Source organism: Lissotriton helveticus, chromosome 12 (assembly GCF_964261635.1).
Source record: "Lissotriton helveticus chromosome 12, aLisHel1.1, whole genome shotgun sequence".
Lineage (NCBI taxonomy): Eukaryota > Metazoa > Chordata > Amphibia > Caudata > Salamandridae > Lissotriton > Lissotriton helveticus.
In genome coordinates, this window is record NC_136073.1 from 131,158,471 (window position 1) to 131,174,893 (window position 16,423).

Below are 16,423 nucleotides of genomic sequence, written 5' to 3' on the forward strand. Positions count from 1 at the left end.
TGCTTTTCCAATTCACGTCTGACAACAAGATGAAGGAACATTGGGGCATCAGAAGCTTTGGAAAGTAGACACCAACCTCAGAGAAAGAGAGAAAGAGGGAAAAGGCAGCATGAGGTGTGGAGAAAACAGCAGCAGGTACAAGGAGCTCAAATGAGATTAATGGCGCCTAAATAGAGTACATAAAGGAACAGTTACAAATCTAAGAAAAGGGAAAGAAAGACTAGGAAAAAAACACGGAAAGAGCCTGTAGATATAATTCTCTTCCTGGGACAGCAGGCTAAGAGAAATTACACAGGGAGCAGTTAAGCTTGTAACACGGGGAGAATAGAAAAGAAAATGCAGTTTTATGAAGTGTGTTTGCCTAATCCAGCAAGCACTTTTGTTTTATTTTTCTATTTGCTTCTTTTATTGGTAAAGTAAGTTTCAAGTGCATGAATGGTATGACTGAGAGAGCCAGGGTATAATAATTTGAAGTGTTTGCACCAGCGCTAATGTAGGACGAGAGTTATAGCAAAGATATGAAAGGGGTAGCGATAATAAATATATGAAAGGGCAATAGTGACACCAAAATAAGCCACCTATTTATAAAACTGACATGGAAGAAATTCTAAAGGTTAACTTCTGAAATTGTAGCCGATGTTAAAAAGTTTCTCGTTGTTTTCAGGATTCGAACCTGCGCGGGGGGACCCCAATGGATTTCTAGTCCATCGCCTTAACCACTCGGCCACAACAACTGACTGTAAGTTTTGTGCAAATAATCTGTATGAAAGTTTTCAACGTGTCCCACAGCAAATTCCTGATATCCTGCAATGCACTTTTTAAAAATAATGTTTTTTTCAGCAGGCACATTCTCTCCTAAAAACAAAAATTGCATGAGTATATCTCTAGTTTGGAAAAGGATAGGCTTTCATGCATACTCTCATGTGGCACTCAAGTTTTTGGGACCCTATTGCACTCTGTTTTCGTGCTGCTTTTAGTCTATGGCCCATATAACAGAAGTCTACCATCTTTGAGTATTTGAGGCTCCTTTGTAAGTGCTTTATCTTTTTTACTTGAAGAGCTATATAATAAAGGGGTCCGGGAAAGATTGCATTTATGGAAGATAAAAGAAGGCACACTTGTCTAACCAAATGCCGTAGAGAAACCTGATGTTTTACTCATGTTATCCTTAGTTCGTTTTTGTTAGACCTTGCATTCTTAAGGTGGTCTCAACCCTACCTTATTGCTTTTCACCTACGCATTTGGCTGTATCTTTTTGTTGGCCTTAGGACTCTAATCAATTTATCGCTTCTAATCATTGTGCTGAAGTGCACGTGCTTCTTCCCTAATCATGTGTGTAATTGTAGTATACCTGACTGACAGATTTAATTTACTTTAAAGCCCCTTGTAAAGAGATATACCATATACCCAGAAACTGATTGTGCCGCCCAAAAAAGTAGCATTTCAAACCGGTCTCAAGCCTGCTACTGCAGTGCCTGTGCTGCAGTGTAATGCCACTTCGACTTGCCATTTAAAACTACTTGCCATCTTAAACTCCAATTTTATTACATATAATTAACCAAAAGGTAGGCCCTAGGTAGTCCTAGGGGCATCATTCTATGTAAGTAAAAGGTAAGACATGTACTGTGGTAGTTTGCATGTCCTGGTAGTACCAAACAGTCTATTACATTTTTCACTACTGTGAGGTCTGCCCCTCTCATAGGTTAGCATTGGGTATTCCCTTATACTTTTTGGGGGGTAATTCCATATCAGAGAGGCGAAGCTTTATTTATTTATTGATAAATCCTATTTACTGGTGAGGTTGGATTTAACTTTACTATTTTATAAATGCCATTTTTAGAAAGTGAGCATTTCTCTGCACTTACTGCTCTATTTGCCTGAAAACCTGTCTCCAATTGACGTCTGGATTGGGCTGCGAGACAGCTACATTTGTGCATTCCCTCTAGACAGCCACAACACAGGTCACTCAACTGCAACTGCATTTTGATTGGCATGGGGGAGAGCTCCATTCCCCCCACCACAAATAGGTTTAAGAACGATAATTTATGTCAGTAGGTACAATATAGCTACATCTTATAATAATGTGTGTTTAAATAATTTGTCGTTAGATCGTTTAAATATTTTAAAGGATCTGTTTTTAATAGACATTTTACAAAAACAACTGGTACATTTGGTAATTCTGTAAAAGAAAAACCCAATTGCTGTGACATTGCCAACCACAATGCCGTAACTCATCTTCGAACCAAGGTTGCTGCGGCCACAACGCAGAGTACTAACCACTATACGATCACGGCGAGCTACTTGGGCTCAATAACATACAGTGACATGGAGAATTTATAATTCGGAACACTCAGGGAACTCCTGTGATAGGCTGAATGTGTTCATTGCTTCCTCATTCCTTATACAAAGGCTTTGTCTCCTCAGTGGTTGATAGGCTGAAACTGTTTCCTGGCCGCCTGCTTGTGAACTGGCAGGAGTCAAAGATCACACATACACTTGTGGGCCTGTGATGGGACACCAATGCAGAGAAACGCACCTGGCTCAGATCTTCTATTCTGTCTAGTAGACCTGCATCTCCCCCGTACCTCCTCAAGCCATCTGTATGTGAAGCAAGAAAGAGTTAAGGAGCGGTCCATCTACACTTTTATAGGGAAGATGCTGCCGTGAGCTCCTCCCAGCTAATCACACAAACAGCAGTAAATCAAGATAACTACACAGTTAGGGGGGACTGCATGGTTAGGTTTTTGAAGAATTATTGAAACTGACCTCAGTGACCCAAGATCAGAGCTGTGGCTAATGACTGCGTGCCTAATTATGATGAAGCAAGCACCATGGCTCGTAGGGGCCCCACAACACGCTTTTCTTAGCTCAATTAAAGTATAAACCTCTGCCATGTATGAGTGGTAAAGGCTTGTTAATTTGGTTGCTTTTCCAATTCACGTCTGACAACAAGATGAAGGAACATTGGGGCATCAGAAGCTTTGGAAAGTAGCCACCAACCTCAGAGAAAGAGAGAAAGAGGGAAAAGGCAGTATGAGGTGTGGAGAAAACAGCAGCAGGTACAAGGAGCTCAAATGAGATTAATGGCGCCTAAATAGAGCACATAAAAGAACAGTTACAAATCTAAGAAAAGGGAAAGAAAGACTAGGAAAAAAACACGGAAAGAGCCTGTAGATAAAATTCTCTTCCTGGGACAGCAGGCTAAGAGAAATTACACAGGGAGCAGTTAAGCTTGTAACACGGGGAGAATAGAAAAGAAAATGCAGTTTTATGAAGTGTGTTTGCCTAATCCAGCAAGCACTTTTGTTTTATTTTTGTATTTGCTTCTTTTATTGGTAAAGTAAGTTTCAAGTCCATGAATGGTATGACTGAGAGAGCCAGGGTATAATAATTTGAAGTGTTTGCACCAGCGCTAATGTAGGACGAGAGTTATAGCAAAGATATGAAAGGGGTAGCGATAATAAATATGTGAAAGGGCAATAGTGACACCAAAATAAGCCACCTATTTATAAAACTGACATGGAAGAAATTCTAAAGGTTAACTTCTGAAATTGTAGCCGATGCTAAAAAGTTTCTCGTTGTTGGCAGGATTCGAACCTGCGCGGGGGGACCCCAATGGATTTCTAGTCCATCGCCTTAACCACTCGGCCACAACAACTGACTGTAAGTTTTGTGCAAATAATCTGTATGAAAGTTTTCAAGGTGTGCCACAGCAAATTCCTGATATCCTGCAATGCACTTTTAAAAAAATGTTTTTTTCAGCAGGCACATTCTCTCCTAAAAACAAAAATAAGGCTACATCTTATAATCATGTGTGTTTAAATAATTTGTCGTTAGATCATTTAAATATTTTAAAGGATCTGTTTTTAATAGACATTTTACAAAAACAACTGGTACATTTGGTAATTCTGTAAAAGAAAAACCCAACTGCCGTGACATTGCCATCCACAATGCCGTAACTCGGATTCTTACCAAGGTTGCTGCAGCCACAACGCAGAGTACTAACCACTATACGATCACGGCGAGCTACTTGGGCTCAATAACATACAGTGACATGGAGAATTTATAATTCGAAACACTCAGGGAACTCCAGTGATAGGCTGAATGTGTTCATTGCTTCCTCATTCCTTATACAAAGGCTTTGTCTCCTCAGTGGTTGATAGGCTGAAACCGTTTCCTGGCCGCCTGCTTGTGAACTGGCAGAAGTCAAAGATCACACATACACTTGTGGGCCTGTGATGGGACACCAATGCAGAGAAACACACCTGGCGCAGATCTTCTATTCTGTCTATTAGACCTGCATCTCCCCTGTACCTCCTCAAGCCATCTGTATGTGAAGCAAGAAAAAGTTAAGGAGCGGTCCATCTACACTTTTATAGGGAGGATGCTGCCGTGAGCTCCTCCCAGCTAATCACACAAACAGCAGTAAAGCAAGATAACTACACAGTTAGGGGGGACTGCATGGTTAGGTTTTTGAGGAATTATTGAAACTGACCTCAGTGACCCATGATCAGAGCTGTGGCTAATGACTGCGCGCCCAATTATGATGAAGCAAGCACCATGGCTCGTAGGGGCCCCACAACATGCTTTTCTTAGCTCAATTAAAGTATAAACCTCTGCCATGTATGAGTGGTAAAGGCTTGTTAATTTGGTTGCTTTTCCAATTCACGTCTGACAACAAGATGAAGGAACATTGGGGCATCAGAAGCTTTGGAAAGTAGCCACCAACCTCAGAGAAAGAGAGAAAGAGGGAAAAGGCAGTGTGAGGTGTGGAGAAAACAGCAGCAGGTACAAGGAGCTCAAATGAGATTAATGGCGCCTAAATAGAGCACATAAAGGAACAGTTACAAATCTAAGAAAAGGGAAAGAAAGACTAGGAAAAAAACACGGAAAGAGCCTGTAGATAAAATTCTCTTCCTGGGACAGCAGGCTAAGAGAAATTACACAGGGAGCAGTTAAGCTTGTAACACGGGGAGAATAGAAAAGAAAATGCAGTTTTATGAAGTGTGTTTGCCTAATCCAGCAAGCACTTTTGTTTTATTTTTCTATTTGCTTCTTTTATTGGTAAAGTAAGTTTCAAGTGCATGAATGGTATGACTGAGAGAGCCAGGGTATAATAATTTGAAGTGTTTGCACCAGCGCTAATGTAGGACGAGAGTTATAGCAAAGATATGAAAGGGGTAGCGATAATAAATATGTGAAAGGGAAATAGTGACACCAAAATAAGCCACCTATTTATAAAACTGAAATGGAAGAAATTCTAAAGGTTAACTTCTGAAATTGTAGCCGATGTTAAAAAGTTTCTCGTTTTTGGCAGGATTCAAATCTGTGCGTGGGGACCCCAATGGATTTCTAGTCCATCGCCTTAACCACTCGGCCACAACAACTGACTCTAAGTTTTGTGCAAATAATCTTGATATCCTGCAATGCACTTTTTAAAAATAATGTTTTTTTCAGCAGGCACATTCTCTCCTAAAAACAAAAATAAGGCTACATCTTATAATCATGTGTGTTTAAATAATTTGTCAGTAGATCGTTTAAATATTTTAAAGGATCTGTTTTTAATAGACATTTTACAAAAACACGTGGTACATTTGGTAATTCTGTAAAAGAAAAACCCAAATGCCGTGATATTGCCAACCACAATGCCGTGACTCGGATTCAAACCGAGGTTGCTGCAGCCACAACGCAGAGTACTAACCACAATACGATCACGGCGAGCTACTTGGGCTCAATAACATACACAGACATGGAGAATTTATAATTCGAAACACTCAGGGAACTCCAGTGATAGGCTGAATGTGTTCATTGCTTCCTCATTCCTTATACAAAGGATTTGTCTCCTCAGTGGTTGATAGGCTGAAACCGTTTCCTGGCCGCCTGCTTGTGAACTGCCAGAAGTCAAACATCACACATACACTTGTGGGCCTGTGATGGGACACCAATGCAGAGAAACACACCTGGCGCAGATCTTCTATTCTGTCTATTAGACCTGCATCTCCCCTGTACCTCCTCAAGCCATCTGTATGTGAAGCAAGAAAAAGTTAAGGAGCGGTCCATCTACACTTTTATAGGGAGGATGCTGCCGTGAGCTCCTCCCAGCTAATCACACAAACAGCAGTAAAGCAAGATAACTACACAGTTAGGGGGGACTGCATGGTTAGGTTTTTGAGGAATTATTGAAACTGACCTCAATGACCCATGATCAGAGCTGTGGCTAATGACTGCGCGCCCAATTATGATGAAGCAAGGACCATGGCTCGTAGGGGCCCCACAACACGCTTTTCTTAGCTCATTGAATTAAAGTATAAACCTCTGCCATGTATGAGTGGTAAAGGCTTGTTAATTTGGTTGCTTTTCCAATTCACGTCTGACAACAAGATGAAGGAACATTGGGGCATCAGAAGCTTTGGAAAGTAGCCACCAACCTCAGAGAAAGAGAGAAAGAGGGAAAAGGCAGTATGAGGTGTGGAGATAACAGCAGCAGGTACAAGGAGCTCAAATGAGATTAATGGCGCCTAAATAGAGCACATAAAGGAACAGTTACAAATCTAAGAAAAGGGAAAGAAAGACTAGGAAAAAAACACGGAAAGAGCCTGTTGATAAAATTCTCTTCCTGGGACAGCAGGCTAAGAGAAATTACACAGGGAGCAGTTAAGCTTGTAACACGGGGAGAATAGAAAAGAAAATGTGGTTTTATGAAGTGTGTTTGCCTAATCCAGCAAGCACTTTTGTTTTATTTTTCTATTTGCTTCTTTTATTGGTAAAGTAAGTTTCAAATGCATGAATGGTATGACTGAGAGAGCCAGGGTATAATAATTTGAAGTGTTTGCACCAGCGCTAATGTAGGACGAGAGTTATAGCAAAGATATGGAAGGGGTAGCGATAATAAATATGTGAAAGGGCAATAGTGACACCAAAATAAGCCACCTATTTATAAAACTGACATTGAAGAAATTATAAAGGTTAACTTCTGAAATTGTAGCCGATGTTAAAAAGTTTCTCGTTGTTGGCAGGATTCAAACCTGCGCGGGGGGACCCCAATGGATTTCTAGTCTATCACCTTAACCACTCGGCCACAACAACTGACTGTAAGTTTTGTGCAAATAATCTGTATGAAAGTTTTCAAGGTGTTCCACAGAAAATTCCTGATATCCTGCAATGCACTTTTTAAAAATAATGTTTTTTTCAGCAGGCACATTCTCTCCTAAAAACAAAAATAAAGCTACATCTTATAATCATGTGTGTTTAAATAATTTGTCGTTAGATCGTTTAAATATTTTAAAGGATCTGTTTTTAATAGACATTTTACAAAAACAACTGGTACATTTGGTAATTCTGTAAAAGAAAAACCCAACTGCCGTGACATTGCCAACCACAATGCCGTGACTCGGATTCGAACCGAGGTTGCTGCGGCCACAACGCAGAGTACTAACCACTATACGATCACGGCGAGCTACTTGGGCTCAATAACATACAGTGACATGGAGAATTTATAATTCGAAACACTCAGGGAACTCCTGTGATAGGCTGAATGTGTTCATTGCTTCCTCATTCCTTATACAAAGGGTTTGTCTCCTCAGTGGTTGATAGGCTGAAACCGTTTCCTGGCCGCCTGCTTGTGAACTGCCAGAAGTCAAAGATCACACATACACTTGTGGGCCTGTGATGGGACACCAATGCAGAGAAACACACCTGGCGCAGATCTTCTATTCTGTCTATTAGACCTGCATCTCCCCTGTACATCCTCAAGCCATCTGTATGTGAAGCAAGAAAAAGTTAAGGAGCGGTCCATCTACACTTTTATAGGGAGGATGCTGCCGTGAGCTCCTCCCAGCTAATCACACAAACAGCAGTAAAGCAAGATAACTACACAGTTAGGGGGGACTGCATGGATAGGTTTTTGAGGAATTATTGAAACTGACCTCTGTGACCCATGATCAGAGCTGTGGATAATGACTGCGTGCCTAATTATGATGAAGCAAGCACCAGGGCTCGTAGGGGCCCAACAACACGCTTTTCTTAGCTCATTGAATTAAAGTATAAACCTCTGCCATGTATGAGTGGTAAAGGTTTGTTAAATTGGTTGCTTTTCCAATTCACGTCTGACAACAAGATGAAGGAACATTGGAGCATCAGAAGCTTTGGAAAGTAGCCACCAACCTCAGAGAAAGAGAGAAAGAGGGAAAAGGCAGTATGAGGAGTGGAGAAAACAGCAGCAGGTACAAGGATCTCAAATGAGATTAATGGCGCCTAAATAGAGCACAAAAAGGAACAGTTACAAATCTAAGAAAAGGGAAAGAAAGACTGGGAAAAATACACGGAAAGAGCCTGTAGATAAAATTCTCTTTCTGGGACAGCAGGCTAAGAGAAATTACACAGGGAGCAGTTAAGCTTGTAACACGGGGAGAATAGAAAAGAAAATGCAGTTTTATGAAGTGTGTTTGCCTAATCCAGCAAGCACTTTTGTTTTATTTTTCTATTTGCTTCTTTTATTGGTAAAGTAAGTTTCAAGTGCATGAATGGTATGACTGAGAGAGCCAGGGTATAATAATTTGAAGTGTTTGCACCAGCGCTAATGTAGGACGAGAGTTATAGCAAAGATATGAAAGGGGTAGCGATAATAAATATGTGAAAGGGCAATAGTGACACCAAAATAAGCCACCTATTTATAAAACTGACATGGAAGAATTTCTAAAGGTTAACTTCTGAAATTGTAGCCGATGTTAAAAAGTTTCTAGTTGTTGGCAGTATTCAAACCTGCGCGGGAGACCCCAATGGATTTCTAGTCCATCGCCTTAACCACTCGGCCACAACAACTGACTGTAAGTTTTGTGCAAATAATCTGTATGAAAGTTTTCAAGGTGTCCCACAGCAAATTCCTGAAATTCTGCAATGCACTTTTTAAAAATAATGTTTTTTTCAGCAGGCACATTCTCTCCTAAAAACAAAAATAAGGCTACATCTTATAATCATGTGTGTTTAAATAATTTGTCGTTAGATCGTTTAAATATTTTAAAGGATCTGTTTTTAATAGACATTTTACAAAAACAACTGGTACATTTGGTAATTCTGTAAAAGAAAAACCCAACTGCTGTGACATTGCCAACCACAATGTCGTGACTCGGATTCGAACCGAGGTTGCTGCGGCCACAACGCAGAGTACTAACCACTATACGATCACGGCGAGCTACTTGGGCTCAATAGCATACAGTGACATCGAGAATTTATAATTCGGAACACTCAGGGAACTCCTGTGATAGGTTGAATGTGTTCATTGCTTCCTCATTCCTTATACAAAGGCTTTGTCTCCTCAGTGGTTGTAGGGCTGAAACCGTTTCCTGGCCGCCTGCTTGTGAACTGCCAGAAGTCAAAGATCACACATATTTATTTATTTAAACATTTATAAAGCGCTACGAAGGCCCATGGGCATCTCGGCGCTAGTATCTGCTAAATTCAGCCCTACAGGAGGATGTAATTATTGGTCAAATAACCACGTTTTGAGTTGCTTTCGAAAGGACCATAGGGAGGGGCTGTTCTTTATGAGTAGTGACAAAGAGTTCCAGAGCTTGGGTGCTGAAACGAGGAATCTTCTGTCACCCCATGAGACCAGTTTGGTACGGGGTACTTCCAGCTGGAGGCGATCAGAGGACCGCAGGGACCTGGTGGGCCGGTAGGGAACAAGTTGTTGAGTGAGAAAGGCTGGTCCCTGGTTGTGCAACGCCTTATAGACAATGCACAGAGCCTTAAACTTAGTTCTGTTCCTGATGGAAAGCCAGTGCAATTCTCTGATGGTGCCTGAGACTGATTGAAATTTGGGGATATCACCCAGCAGTCTGGCAGCAGCATTTTGAATGGTTTGCAGCTTATTGAGGACTCTCTCTTGGGAGTTCAAGAATAGAGCATTGCAGTAGTCCAGGGTGGATAAGACCAAGGACGTGATCAGGGTTTTACCAGCTGAAGCAGGAAGGAAAGGGAGGATTTTTTTAATGATTCGTAGTTTGTAGAACGCGGAGGAGGCAATCTGATTTGCGTGGGGGAGAAAGTGAGACGGTCATCAAACATGACACCTAGGTTCCTCACTTTGCTGACGGGAGTGGGAGGTGAACCCATGGACTGTGGCCACCAGCGGGAGGACCAATCTGGGGTTAAGTTTCCAAAGATGACCACCTCGGACGTATCCGAGTTCAATTTAAGGCATACACTTGTGGGCCTGTAATGGGACACCAATGCAGAGAAACAAACCTGGCGCATATCTTCTATTCTGTCTATTAGACCTGCATCTCCCCTGTACCTCCTCAAGCCATCTGTATGTGAAGCAAGAAAAAGTTAAGGAGCGGTCCATCTACACTTTTATAGGGAGGATGCTGCCGTGAGCTCCTCCCAGCTAATCACACAAACAGCAGTAAAGCAAGATAACTACACAGTTAGGGGGGACTGCATGGTTAGGTTTTTGAGGAATTATTGAAACTGACCTCAGTGACCCATGATCAGAGCTGTGGCTAATGACTGCGTGCCTAATTATGATGAAGCAAGCACCATGGCTCGTAGGGGCCCCACAACACGCTTTTCTTAGCTCATTGAATTAAAGTATAAACCTCTGCCATGTATGAGTGGTAAAGGCTTGTTAATTTGGTTGCTTTTCCAATTCATGTCTGACAACAAGATGAAGGAACATTGGGGCATCAGAAGCTTTGGAAAGTAGCCACCAACCTCAGAGAAAGAGTGAAAGAGGGAAAAGGCAGTATGAGGTGTGGAGAAAACAGCAGCCGGTACAAGGAGCTCAAATGAGATTAATGGCGCCTAAATAGAGCACATAAAGGAACAGTTACAAATCTAAGAAAAGGGAAAGAAAGACTAGGAAAAAAAAAACAGAAAGAGCCTGTAGATAAATTTCTCTTCCTGGGACAGCAGGCTAAGAGAAATTACACAGGGAGCAGTTAAGCTTGTAACACGGGGAGAATAGGAAAGAAAATGCAGTTTTATGAAGTGTGTTTGCCTAATCCAGCAAGCACTTTTGTTTTATTTTTCTATTTGCTTCTTTTATTGGTAAAGTAAGTTTCAAGTGCATGAATGGTATGACTGAGAGAGCCAGGGTATAATAATTTGAAGTGTTTGCACCAGCGCTAATGTAGGACGAGAGTTATAGCAAAGATATGAAAGGGGTAGCGATAATAAATATGTGAAAGGGCAATAGTGACACCAAAATAAGCCACCTATTTATAAAACTGACATGGAAGAAATTCTAAATGTTAACTTCTGAAATTGTAGCCGATGTTAAAAATGTTCTTGTTGTTGGCAGGCTTCGAACCTGCGCGGGGAGACCCCAATGGATTTCTAGTCCATCGCCTTAACCACTTGGCCACAACAACTGACTGTAAGTTTTGTGCAAATAATCTGTATGAAAGTTTTCAAGGTGTCCCACAGCAAATTCCTTACATTCTGCAATGCACTTTTTAAAAATAATGTTTTTTCAGCAGGCACATTCTCTCCTAAAAACAAAAATTGCATGAGTATATCTCTAGTTTGGAAAAGGATAGGCTTTCATGCATACTCTCATGTGGCACTCAGGTTTTTGGGACCCTATTGCACTCTGTTTTCGTGCTGCTTTTAGTCTATGGCCCATATTACAGAAGTCTACCATCTTTGAGTATTTGAGGCTCCTTTGTAAGTGCTTTATCTTTTTTACTTGAAGAGCTATATAATAAAGGGGTCAGGGAAAGATTGCATTTATGGAACATAAAAGAAGGCACACTTGTCTCACCAAATGCCGTAGAGAAACCTGATGTTTTACTCATGTTATCCTTAGTTTGTTTTTGTTAGACCTTGCATTCTTAAGGTGGCCTCAACCCTACCTTATTGCTTTTCACCTACTCATTTTGCTGTATCTTTTTGTTGGCCTTAGGACTCTGATCACTTCATCGCTACTAATCAGTGCTGAAGTGCACGTGCTTCTTCCCTAATCATGTGTGTAATTGGAGTATACCTGACTGACAGATTTAATTGACTTGAAAGCCCCTTGTAAAGTGGTATACCATATACCCAGGGACTGATTGTGCCGCCCAAAGAAGTAGCATTTCAAACCTGTCTCAAGCCTGCTACTGCAGTGCCTGTGCTGCAGTGTACTGCCACTTCGACTTGCCATTTAAAACTACTTGCCAAGCCTTAAACTCCAATTTTATTACATATAATTAACCCCTAAGGTAGGCCCTAGGTAGTCCTAGGGGCATCATGCTATGTAAGTAAAAGGTAAGACATGTACTGTGGTAGTTTGCATGTCCTGGTAGTACCAAACAGTCTATTACATTTTTCACTACAGTGAGGTCTACCCCTCTCATAGGTTATTTATTTATTTATTTTATTTTCGTAATTTTTATAGCGCAACAAATACCCTGGGGTGTCTCGGCGCTGTGGAGCTACTGGGGTCAGTGATCCTATTACTGGTTAAATAACCACGTTTTTAGGAGCCTGCGGAAGCTCATCAGGTTAGGGGCAGATTTGATGGACTGTGGCAAAAGATTCCAGAGCTTTGGGGTGGCCACCAAGAAACGTCTATCTCCCCAGGTGGCGGTTCTTGTACGTGGCACAGTGAGAAGGTTGGTATTGGCCGATCTTAATTGCCGTCTAGGAATATATGGCTGAAAGGCTTCCGTCAGGAACCTGGGTCCTATGTTGTGTACTGCCTTATATGCAATACAGAGTGCCTTGAATTTGATGCGGCTCTCAACTCTCAGCCAGTGGAGTTGACGAATGCCAAGAGTGGTAGAATTGCGGCGAGGAATGCTCAGGAGAATCCTGGCTGCCGCATTCTGAATGGATTGCAGCTTTGTTATGACTCGCTTCTGGGTGTGGAGAAGGAGAGCGTTTCCGTAATCCATTTTGGAGAAGACTAAGGTAGAAACCAAAGTCTTCCCAGCTGAGGGAGGGAGATAAGGCAGCAGCTTCTTTATCTTTTTCAGGATAAAGAATGAAGACGACACAACCTTGTTTGTATGCAGGTCGAAGACCATCTTGCTGTCAAAAATGACTCCCAGGTTTCTGGCTTTTTCCACTGGGACAGGTGGGTGGCCGAGCTTTTCCGGCCACCAGTTAGTCGACCATTCTGGAGAGAGTTTTCCAAAGGTCATAACCTCGGTCTTGCCCGAGTTGAGTCTAAGACAGTTAGAGGCCATCCAGGTACTGACCTCAAGCATAGCTTTCTGAAAGTTGGCTGCCACTGTGCAGCCGTCCTTGTGAATGCCCAGGACCAGCTGGGTATCATCTGCATAAGATGTTAACCGTATTCCATATTCCTTTATTACCCTCGCTAAGTCCGCTACATAGATGTTAAATAACATGGGACTTAGCGAGGAACCTTGTGGGACTCCACAAGGAAGTGCAGAGATGGGTGAATAGAAATCTCCCAGCCTTACAGTCTGGGTACGGTCTGCCAGGAAAGATGAAATGAGATCCTTGGCCGGACCGTTTATGCCCAGAGCTGTGACACGGTCGACTAAGGTGGCATGGTCGACCGTGTCAAAGGCCGCTGACAAATCCAAAAGGATGAGGACAGCCGCCCCCCCCTGATCCATGATTGCCCTGATCTCGTCAGAGGCCTTAATCAGGGCGGTCTCTGTCCCATGCCCTTTCCTGAAGCCAAACTGCGTTTCGTCGAGAAGTTGGTGGGTCTCAACGAACTCTGAAAGCTGTCTTTGGGTATTCCCTTATACTTTTTGGGGGGTAATTCCATATCAGAGAGGAGCCGCTTTATTTATTTATTGATAAATCCTATTTACTGGTGAGGTTGGATTTAACTTTACTATTTTATAAATGCCATTTTTAGAGAGTGAGCATTTCTCTGCACTTACTGCTCTATTTGCCTGAAACCCTGTCTCCAATTGACGTCTGGATTGGGCTGCGAGACAGCTACATTTGTGCATTCCCTCTAGACAGCCACAACACAGGTCACTCAACTGCAACTGCATTCTGAATGGCATTGGGGAGAGCTCCATTCCCCCCACCGCAAATAGGTTCAAGAACGATAATTTATGTCAGTAGGTACAATATAGCTACATCTTATAATCATGTGTGTTTAAATAATTTGTCGTTAGATCGTTTAAATATTTTAAAGGATCTGTTTTTAATAGACATTTTACAAAAACAACTGGTACATTTGGTAATTCTATACAAGAAAAACCCAACTGCCGTGACATTGCCAACCACAATGCCGTTACTCGGATTCGAGCCGAGGTTGCTGCGGCCACAACGCAGAGTACTAACCACTATACGATCACAGCAAGCTACTTGGGCTCAATAACATACAGTGACATGGAGAATTTATAATTCGGAACACTCAGGGAACTCCTGTGATAGGCTGAATGTGTTCATTGCTTCCTCATTCCTTATACAAAGGCTTTGTCTCCTCAGTGGTTGATAGGCTGAAACCGTTTCCTGGCCGCCTGCTTGTGAACTGCCAGGAGTCAAAGATCACACATACACTTGTGGGCCTGTGATGGGACACCAATGCAGAGAAACACACCTGGCGCAGATCTTCTATTCTGTCTAGTAGACCTGCATCTCCCCTGTACCTCCTCAAGCCATCTGTATGTGAAGCAAGAAAGAGTTAAGGAGCGGTCCATCTACACTTTTATAGGGAGGATGCTGCCGTGAGCTCCTCCCAGCTAATCACACAAACAGCAGTAAAGCAAGATAACTACACAGTTAGGGGGGACTGCATGGTTAGGTTTTTGAGGAATTATTGAAACTGACCTCAGTGACTCATGATCAGAGCTGTGGCTAATGACTGCGTGCCTAATTATGATGAAGCAAGCACCATGGCTCGTAGGGGCCCCACAACACGCTTTTCTTAGGTCATTGAATTAAAGTATAAACCTCTGCCATGTATGAGTGGTAAAGGCTTGTTAATTTGGTTGCTTTTCCAATTCACGTCTGACAACAAGATGAAGGAACATTGGGGCATCAGAAGCTTTGGAAAGTAGCCACCAACCTCAGAGAAAAAGAGAAAGAGGGAAAAGGCAGTATGAGGTGTGGAGAAAACAGCAGCAGGTTCAAGGAGCTCAAATGAGATTAATGGCGCCTAAATAGAGCACGTAAAGGAACAGTTACAAATCTAAGAAAAGGGAAAGAAAGACTAGGAAAAAAACACGGAAAGAGCCTGTAGATAAAATTCTCTTCCTGGGACAGCAGGCTAAGAGAAATTACACAGGGAGCAGTTAAGCTTGTAACACGGGGAGAATAGAAAAGAAAATGCAGTTTTATGAAGTGTGTTTGCCTAATCCAGCAAGCACTTTTGTTTTATTTTTCTATTTGCTTCTTTTACTGGTAAAGTAAGTTTCAAGTGCATGAATGGTATGACTGAGAGAGCCAGGGTATAATAATTAGAAGTGTTTGCACCAGCGCTAATGTAGGATGAGAGTTATAGCAAAGATATGAAAGGGGTAGCGATAATAAATATGTGAAAGGGCAATAGTGACACCAAAATAAGCCACCTATTTATAAAACTGACATGGAAGAAATTCTAAAGGTTAACTTCCGAAATTGTAGCCGATGTTAAAAAGTTTCTCGTTGTTGGCAGGATTCGAACCTGCGCGGGGGGACCCCAATGAATTTCTAGTCCATGTCCTTAACCACTCGGACACAACAACTGACTGTAAGTTTTGTGCAAATAATCTGTATGAAAGTTTTCAAGGTGTCCCACAGCAAATTCCTAATATTCTGCAATGCACTTTTTAAAAATAATGTTTTTTTCAGCAGGCACGTTCTCTCCTAAAAACAAAAATAAGGCTACATCTTATAATCATGTGTGTTTAAATAATTTGTCGTTAGATCGTTTAAATATTTTAAAGGATCTGTTTTTAATAGACATTTTACAAAAACAACTGATACATTTGGTAATTCTGTAAAAGAAAAACCCAACTGCCGTGACATTGCCAACCAAAACGCCGTTGTGATGTATTCCTATAGGTTCTGTATCGATCCCCCTATTCCTGACCCTATTCTGGTTAACAAGTTAACTAGCAGCCATCCCATGAGGCAGAAAACCCCCATGATGCAGGAACCGTTATCTGATTAAGCCACACTACGGCACAGGAACGTGTTATCTGATTAGGTCATAACGCTTGCCATCTAATTAGACAAGCGATATTCCTCCAGCCCCTGATAAGGCATACGGAGTTCTCAAAACAAATCAAACCTATGACAGACCTGGGAAAAACCCTGCGGCCATTGTTTTGATTTCACCGAGAACTTCAGCAAAAGAATGTGCTAACGACCAGGTCGTATGACATCCTTATTGACGTATCTATGTCCATCCTTACGTCAATCTCGGCACCTTAAAGGTATAAATATTACCGATATTGCGCTATGCAAACACACGCGGTGGTGACGAGATCGGAGCAGCCAGACTTGCCGAAGCCCAGAGCAG

At 41.9% G+C, this 16,423-nt stretch overlaps 8 non-coding genes across 8 annotated transcripts; all 8 read right to left on the minus strand.

Annotated features, from left to right (window-relative positions):
• Positions 1 to 652: 652 nt before the first annotated feature.
• On the minus strand, positions 653 to 734 carry TRNAS-AGA (transfer RNA serine (anticodon AGA)). Its single transcript has one exon. It is a non-coding gene; the product is annotated as a tRNA-Ser (tRNA).
• Positions 735 to 3,576: 2,842 nt separating this feature from the next.
• Positions 3,577 to 3,658, minus strand: TRNAS-AGA (transfer RNA serine (anticodon AGA)). The gene has a single exon. It is a non-coding gene; the product is annotated as a tRNA-Ser (tRNA).
• Positions 3,659 to 7,004: 3,346 nt separating this feature from the next.
• Positions 7,005 to 7,086, minus strand: TRNAS-AGA (transfer RNA serine (anticodon AGA)). Its single transcript has one exon. It is a non-coding gene; the product is annotated as a tRNA-Ser (tRNA).
• Positions 7,087 to 7,381: 295 nt separating this feature from the next.
• TRNAH-GUG (transfer RNA histidin (anticodon GUG)) lies at positions 7,382 to 7,453 on the minus strand. Its single transcript has one exon. It is a non-coding gene; the product is annotated as a tRNA-His (tRNA).
• A 1,286-nt stretch (positions 7,454 to 8,739) lies between these two features.
• TRNAS-AGA (transfer RNA serine (anticodon AGA)) lies at positions 8,740 to 8,820 on the minus strand. The gene has a single exon. It is a non-coding gene; the product is annotated as a tRNA-Ser (tRNA).
• Positions 8,821 to 9,115: 295 nt separating this feature from the next.
• Positions 9,116 to 9,187, minus strand: TRNAH-GUG (transfer RNA histidin (anticodon GUG)). Its single transcript has one exon. It is a non-coding gene; the product is annotated as a tRNA-His (tRNA).
• Positions 9,188 to 11,290: 2,103 nt separating this feature from the next.
• TRNAS-AGA (transfer RNA serine (anticodon AGA)) lies at positions 11,291 to 11,372 on the minus strand. Its single transcript has one exon. It is a non-coding gene; the product is annotated as a tRNA-Ser (tRNA).
• A 4,190-nt stretch (positions 11,373 to 15,562) lies between these two features.
• On the minus strand, positions 15,563 to 15,644 carry TRNAS-AGA (transfer RNA serine (anticodon AGA)). The gene has a single exon. It is a non-coding gene; the product is annotated as a tRNA-Ser (tRNA).
• Positions 15,645 to 16,423: the final 779 nt, after the last annotated feature.